We start from the raw sequence: 5399 nt of genomic DNA on the forward strand, positions 1-5399 counted from the left end.
CGGGAAAGGCATGGGGAGGAGGGTATTTTTTGTCACAACAAAATATTAAAATATTACAATAAAAATATTACAAAAAATACAATATTTTCAGCACACTATGTCACGTGCTCCTACGAGCTCACGTGAGCTCACGTGACCGGCCCGACTACGCCGAGGCACTCTGTGGCTGGGGAAGGGGCGACGGGATCGAACGGGATTGGGACGGATAAGAAAGTAGGGGCCAAGTCCCGCACATCCGGATTATCCCTCGCTTTCCTTTTGAAATTAGCCCTTTAATATTCGACGTGGACGTTTGAAGTGGTACAGGGCGAAAGAGAGGAGGAGACGCAGAAAAGAGAGAGCGAGAGAGGGGGGGGAGGGGGTATCAAGGGGCAGTGGGAAACAGAGAGAACCATGAGCAAAGGGAGGGGATGTTACGGGGTGCGTCATACAATATTCACTACCAGGTGAATTTAAAAATTATACGCGGACGCACTCGCAGGTAAAAGAAACGTAGAACTGCCCAATATTCCTGAGGGTGTGTTAGACATTGATAACGCTAATGCTAGTCAAAGCTGCATCAATAGTAAACGTTTCGGTTTTCCATTCGGCAGATAGTACGTGTTCTATACTGAATCATTCAGTTAGAAAGTACACCCGTCATTCTCCGCTACGAACCTTTCAAGCTCGGCATGTGCAAGATCGCATAACGCCTGATGGGTAGGCAACTTATCATGTCTGCAGTGCATGCGTGTACAGCGTTGTGGCCTACCCTGAATCTCACAGGCGCCGAGCTCCCGTGATTTGTCCAATGAATCCGAGAAAAGAAAACGGACGTACTGTCTGGTCGGTCTCTAATACAACATGCGACACAGTTCTACTCCCGACGGTCAGGGCGAAAGTGAGTCTGACACTTGCTTATGGGAGAGCAGAGGCAGTGGGTCCAGGAAGAAGAGGGATTGGCCGAGACCCACAACGCCCCCCCCCTCCTTTTCCCTCGCACGCCCCGACGCGCCCCACCGCGCCCCACCGCGCCCCACTTCCACATGATGAGATGGACGGGCATCCCCTCCACCCCCGCAGACCCACATGGGGCCTTGGGACACACTCACTGCCCTATCCCAAAGGGTCGTGCCAGGACCAGCGGAACAGCAGGAGAACAAGAAGGACCAGCGAGGAAACTTTTGCGCCGCGCGTCACGAGCAGAAACGACGCGCGTCACTCTGCTTAAATACTTTCCGCAATTATGCACGCCACATAGAAAACATCGCGCCCTTTGGCACGCGCAAGATTATTTTGAATAACGTACTTTTCTACTCCGAGTGACGACGTCATTATTGTTTTTACCGCTTCAACTTTCAGGAGAATCCGACCAACACCTCTGACGTACTAATGCAAGACATATGAAGCGACAGTTTGTAATATTTTTAATGCGGGTAAAAGGTAACGCCGCTTAATTAAACGGCTGACATGTTTCGTTTTAGGTAGTGCGGCCCAACAAAGTGGCACTTGGCGCGGAAGAAGGGAATGGGGGGGGGATGGAAATGTCGTCCCGCCGAGCCCTGCCCGCGGGCAATGCGGAATTACTCGTCCGAACAAGAGGCAAAGGACCTGTCTATTTTCTCGTCTTAAGAATAAAAATGGAATTTTTAAATACTTAGAGCGAGTCACGACATTATGACAGAAGGGTCGGGGCGTTCCGGTGGTGTTCCCCCCAAGATTATCAAAAAGAAAATGTAGAATCTGGAAGACGCTCTCTACCACACTCTGAACGTGACAATAGGATGGGGGAGGCGCGAGCAGGCGCTGCCGACGCTGCGAGATATCTCGACACCCCGACTGCGTGGCCGGATAGAGAGTGACAGAACCATCGCAAGCAAAAATACGGACGTTTCTGCGATATGCCTGAGGCGGAAAGCGTGAATTTACAGCCAAAGGGGCACACGCTGTATTGCACAGCCAAAAAACGAGAGGGAAAAGTAATCTTTCTTCCATCGTAGTGAGGAATGAAATGTACCGGAGTTAGTCTGCCTGTTCACGGGGTCAGGTCGGCCGGTCGGCCGTGCCATTGTCCTCTTGGGCTGCAGCCGGTCGCCCCCGGTCGCCTCCGGTCGCCTCCGGCGGCTGCCACTTCCCCCCTACGGGCGGCCTGCACGCCTGGGCACGCCTTTACTCCGGGGACCGGAAAACTAAACAAGCGCACGGAGCGCAGCGGCACGCAGCCCTCCGGGCCAGACTGGCCACTCTCCGCCCCCGGCGAGGCTAGCCGGGCAAACTTCTTTATCCATTTGGAGACGCAGAAACAATAAGAGTCACAAAAAGCAAAACACAAAGCGCGGGAAAAAGAAAATATTCGCGGGTAGCAGTGACGACAAGGGGCGCAACGCAGCAGGGTGCCGACGACCTATATAGCTCTGATTTTGCGCCTCGATTTGGGGAAATTGGCGAAAGAAGCCAAGTGAGGCAAATTTGACGAGGGCCGCTCTCTCTCTCGGCGGCGCTGACGGAAATGGTGTAGAGCGCTCGGCCGAGGCGTGATTGCGCTGCTTGGTCGACCCCCCAACTCACCAGCCACGCCCAACCCGAATAGAAGAAGAGCAAGACGAAGAACGAAAAATAAAAAGGAGGGTACGAAAGAAAAAGGACAGTAATGCTGCACAGCACAAAAAGGTATACCATCATCACATAAACCGAAGGCAGATACACTCTGGGCATGGGGAGTGCGTTATTTCAGGATCAGGCCGCGCCTGTTTGAAAGAGGACGACCCCCCAAACAGTCGTCGTGTGACGCTAGCCTGACTGGCCAAAAGAAGAAAAAAAAACAAAAAAAAAAACAAGAGGTTTGCTGGGGTGCATATAGCAGTAGCTCGAGCGGGTGTGTCGCGTGACAACGCATGGCATCCGCGGCTCAGTGGGGGGTTGGACCCCCCCCCCCTCCCCTGTTTAGCCACGTGGTGCAGCGCACAGCCCGACTGATAGCAAACAAACCCACCGACGACACACGGACGACGTCCCAAGGCCGAGCACCGATCAGCGCGGCCAGAATAAGGCCTGCGACAGAGGAAAAGGGTGGGTGTGGTGGGCTATTTATGGGAGTAAAGCCGCCCCCACACCCACCTCGTACCTACCGCCGCTGCTGCCGAGTCTGTGCGTGTGCGTCTGGCCAACGACTCCGCAAGCCTACCCCACTGGGCAAGCAGGGCGAGGGCGAGGCGGGCGTAGCCTAACCGCGAGCGCGGAGGAGGGCGCCGAAATAGACCACTCCCATGAAAGATGGATAGATGGGTATAGAAGGAGCAATGTGTAACAGCAGGAAGGAGGTTTGCGGGAGAAAAAGAAAAGATCAATTTGGCTTCCAACCTTTGAGAAAACGGAAGCAGCATAGCAGCAGAAAATAAGTAAAGGATAGGAGATGACAAGCAGTAATTTTTCCCGCTCTGCGCCCAGCATTAGGGTACGGGAGATTAGGTACATTATTCAGGGTGAGAAGCGCTTCACCTTGCTCCGCTCACCGCAACGCCCGGCCACGACTGCACCGCCCGAGAGGAATTATGCCGAATTCCCTTCTATTTTTTCTCATTCACACCTCCCGGGAATAAACGTTTCCGCCTACCGGGGCAGCAGCGTCTGTGTTTTTCCGGACGCTCTTGTTTGGTTATTCTGAGGGCTGTTTGTGGCGAGCTGTGGCAGAGGGCGGCGTGGCGTGGTGGGGCGGGGGCGGGTCTGCCAGCGCGGAACGTCACGGGTACTGAGAGGAGCTCAGTGTTCCGGAACGGATGAGAGAGCAGTGGGGGGGCCTAACTCTCTGTCCTTGTCTCACTCCTTGCAAGACCGTACCTAATGAGAGCGACAGGGGCCGGGCGAGGTAGTCACAAGTAGCCGTTGCCAACTGCTGGCCTCCTCGCCCAACCTCAGAAAGCGGGAAAACTTGGAAAAGTGTGCAGAAGAAGCTGCATACTCGTCTCTACCAGCAGCAGGCGGCAGCTGGCGGGCGGGGCTTCCGTCATCATGGTACTAGCACAAGGACCTGTTGAGTTACCGGACGGTCGTGCAGGGCCCCGCCCAACAGCCTAGCCCAAGGACGTGGTGAAGAAAAGTAAGGGTAAGGGTGAGGGTGGAACAAGAACAACGAATATGGTGTACCGCCCAAAGGTCCGTGAGGCTAGCTATACTTATGCTGGCCTCCGGCCACGGGCCTAATACCCACCGAGGGTCGCGTTCCGGCCCAAGAGCCCCCCGACAATAAACTCGTGTTGTGCCTTATAGGGACTAAACGGCAGGCGAACAAGCAGCCCCTGAGGCAGCAGCCGTCGTCGTCGAGGGGTCTCTCGTAACGGGAAACGGTTCCACACAAGCCTCCCGAACGGCGACGACGTGGACGTGAAGTGGTAAGGTGGAGAGAAAACGAGGCCTCCCGCGAGAAAGAGTAGCAGGGCAGGGCGCGGAGCGGGAGCCGCGTCCCAAGAGTGCGAGTTTTGGGCGCTCGCCGAGGCGCTCGCGCCCCGCGCCCCAGCCCCCGCGGCACAGTAGTACGAGACCCTGGAGGGCATCGCGGCATAGAAGGCTGAGTGGGACAGCCCCGCGCCAACCTCACCCCGCCGTCGCTGCCCCTCTCCACGTGAAGCGCGCGCGCGCGAGGAAATACGACGTGTTCATTACTTTTTCACTGAAGGTAAACATGGCCGGGAACAGACGGCAGGGGTGGGGGTGGGGGAGGAGAACGTGCAGCCGAACGGGCGCGACCCGGCGCAAACCGTGGTGAGGCGGGGGAAAGAGGGGGGGTGGGGTATCGCAGGACCCAGGCAGCGCCTCCTGATCAAAGGGATTATACCGGTGTGCGCGGCCGAAATTCACGACGAAAATAAACACAAGCAAAACAAGTAGGGCCCCGCCCCCGCGGCGACGACGACGTACAACTTTCACCACTCCTTTTTAAACGGGGTGTATAGCATGGCCGAGGCATGACTACACAGGGTGGCCCACGGACCTCGGAATATTTCGGAGTTACATACTGTGCAGCATGCAGCCCGTGCGGCCGGGCTTGCCTGCCTACCCTCTCGTACTCGCACGGTGAAAACTGCTCCTTGATATCCAAGGACCATCGGAAGGATTCAAGGACGGGATAGGGAAAATTGCATGAGGCGTCCTTGAATCGTTCCGATGGTCCTTCGACAAGAAGGAACAATTTTCACCGTGCGTACCACAGTGACGCATGGCTCCTTGCAAGAAGGTAATTCGTCATTATAACTATATTGTGCCTTGGGGTTTGTGAACCACCCTGTATATTCGGCGAATGCCATACTCACACGCGCACTGCCCAGCCCACCTGCTGGGAGATGCCACACTACGCTGTAAGCAACACTTGTAAGAGGTTCCAGGGAAATTTTCCATTGTGCGTGTTGCAAAATAACAATTTTAAA

At 55.4% G+C, this 5399-nt stretch overlaps 1 protein-coding gene across 2 annotated transcripts in view; it reads right to left on the reverse strand.

Moving 5' to 3' along the window:
- Positions 1–5399, reverse strand: part of LOC127750359 (potassium channel subfamily T member 1-like) — a 162524-nt gene that overhangs the window by 40414 nt on the left and 116711 nt on the right. The gene's annotated exons all lie outside the window — the stretch shown is intronic.

Source organism: Frankliniella occidentalis, unplaced genomic scaffold (assembly GCF_000697945.3).
Source record: "Frankliniella occidentalis isolate FOCC.00 unplaced genomic scaffold, Focc_3.1 Scaffold177, whole genome shotgun sequence".
In the NCBI taxonomy this organism is placed as follows: Eukaryota; Metazoa; Arthropoda; class Insecta; order Thysanoptera; family Thripidae; genus Frankliniella; species Frankliniella occidentalis.